This window comes from Meleagris gallopavo, chromosome 21, assembly GCF_905368555.1.
Source record: "Meleagris gallopavo chromosome 21, MGAL_WU_HG_1.1, whole genome shotgun sequence".
In the NCBI taxonomy this organism is placed as follows: domain Eukaryota; kingdom Metazoa; phylum Chordata; class Aves; order Galliformes; family Phasianidae; genus Meleagris; species Meleagris gallopavo.
In genome coordinates this window covers 3774053-3776582 of record NC_139424.1, presented here as the reverse complement: position 1 = coordinate 3776582, position 2530 = coordinate 3774053, and positions in this window count along the sequence as shown.

The following is a 2530-nucleotide window of genomic DNA, read 5'->3' as shown; positions in this document are numbered from 1 at the left end:
AGCACTGGAACAGGTTGCCCATAGGGTTGGTGGAGTCTCCTTCTCTGGACGTACTCAGAACCCACCTGGATACTTGTTCTGTGTAACCTACCTGAGGTAATGTGCTTTAGCTGGGTTAGACTGGAGGATCTCCAGAGGTCCATTATCATTTTGTGAGCTTCATGCAGAGGACTCCTGCTGCACACCTTTTTTTGCTCTGCTCTTTGCTATTTCTCCCAATCTGATTGGATCCTGATGGCTTTTATAAACGAGAGACATGCATGCACATTTTCAAGGGCCTCCTTTATATATATATATCTATGGCACCATGTGTGTATGCCCAAGCATGTAAGTCAGGATCTGTTTTACTGTGTATGAATAGATGGGTATGTTGCACAGGCCTGTTTTACTGACAATATTGTGTGTATCAGACATAAGCTATCATATATCCTTTAAACTTCTATAGGAGCGTGGGCATTTCCTACTTACTTTTTAACACTGAGGCTACGACTTGGCACCGCGTGAGACACTGAAAAATAAAGAGACCCTGCACTGAAAAGTTTGTGCTCTAAATGTCAGACAGGATGCACTGTGGTGAGGAAGATTTCTGATGTGTTTGTAACTTAAATAGGAAAAAAACTAAATTTGTTTCACAGGAAAAGAGCATGTGCGTGTTTGTTTTGAAAAAGAGCTTAGAAAAGAAAAAGCAACAGCTTTGTGACAGTTTGCTGGGTTTCTCTTACCACCTGCACAGAGGTCCAGAGAAGGAAATGGGTGCACACGTCTGTGTGGCCTCAATTGCCTGTGCCTTGTTCCTCTGCTCAGTGAGCGAGGTTCAGCTGTGCCTCTGGAGGTGCAGCTGGCAGCAGGACAGGATCCGTCAGCACGTGTGCCAGCCCTTGGGCTCCTGAACTCTTCCCCATGGCTCTGCTGCGATCGCCTGCCTCTGTGTCTAATTCCTATCTTATGTTGTGCTTTATGCTTTTAATGAGAAGGGATAGACAGCAAAACAAAGCTTCCATGCTGTGATCATAGGAGAGGAGCTGTTTATTTCTGTGCTTCGTGTGATGACATGAAAACAGTCAGTGGCTTTACAGTGGAGCTGTGCAATGCTCCCAGCACCTTTGCTGATGCCAGCTGACAGTCCGGGGCACATGGCCCTTTCAGTACTATTCTGCATCATTGCAGTGATGGGCAGCAGGTCAGAAATATTAGAAATAGGTACATTTTTCCAGGTTTAAATCATTTTGAACTCTTATGACTTGTCAGCATTTTTATTACACATGTGCGTATTTGTATTTTAAGAAAATGAAGTGCTGGGTGTGGATATGTGCAAATACTATAAAGAAGACACAATGATATGAAGCTTCCTAAAGCCTTAAATGCCAGAAGTGTTTGACTCCAAACAAGTGTGGGGCTGAAAAGGTATGTGGAGAAGCTTTGGTCCACTTTGCTGCTAAAGACAGAAACATCTCACAGGTTCAATTCAAGGTGATCAAGACTTACCCAGGAAAGCTTTGTGCTCACAACACCTTGATGCCACGGCTGGGAGCCTCTTGTGATGTGGTGGGGATATAATGCCATGCCAGGGAGCTGCTTCGTGGTGCTGGAGCCCATTAGTTGCCTGATCTCCCTCTGCAGTGTCAAGACAGAGAAGCCCCATATTCCAGTTTATCTGAACAGCCTTCATGTTGGCATTTTCTCTGGTTTTATTGTGGAGAGAAACTCAGTTTCCCCAGCTTAAACTCGCACTGCATCCCCAAGGGAAGTGTGAACGCAGTGTATGTGACCCTGTGACCTCAGAATTCAGCACAGCTTCCCAAAGTGAAGCATGTTTGTAGGGACTCCAGAACAACCATACTACAAATTTAATAGTAATAACAGCAGCCACATTCTTAGCGCTTGCAAAAGAAAGCAACGATGACAGGAGCTGAAGCAGGTTATTGTCACTTATTCTAGCAAAAGCAGCAAAAATACAGAGCTGTTCTGACCACAGCCTTTCTTGTACCTGCAGTGATGGACGACCACCTGCCTGGGAAATGGCTGTGCACTTTAGGGGAGGAAGCCACTTTGAAGGGGCAATATAAAGAAATGTTCTTTCTGTCAGTAAATCCCGTTTTTTTTTCTCCTTGTGTTCACGTCTGCTACCCTTGAATATACAATTCAATCCTTTAAAGGTAAATGTGTTACTGAAAATAGTACTTACGGCCAGTTCTGATACTTTTCATACATTTTAAAGCAATTCATGACTCTTCACACGAATAACTGAAATTAACCTTCATTTGTGCCTTAATTTGAAGTTCAAACTTAACATAATCGATATTTTGTGGTCTTCTGCAATCTGCTCAGTCTGTTTATCCAAGGAAATTATTTGTTCCACTTCTGCATTTGAGGTAGAAATGGGCATAATTAAATCCATGAGCTGTAAGAAACTGAAAGAACTGGAACTCTGAAGATAGATAAATGTACCATGTCCAAATTCCAGGCTTTTGAAGTACATCACACACACTCTCCACTTAACCTCGTAGTGTATAATATATCCAGTATTTCT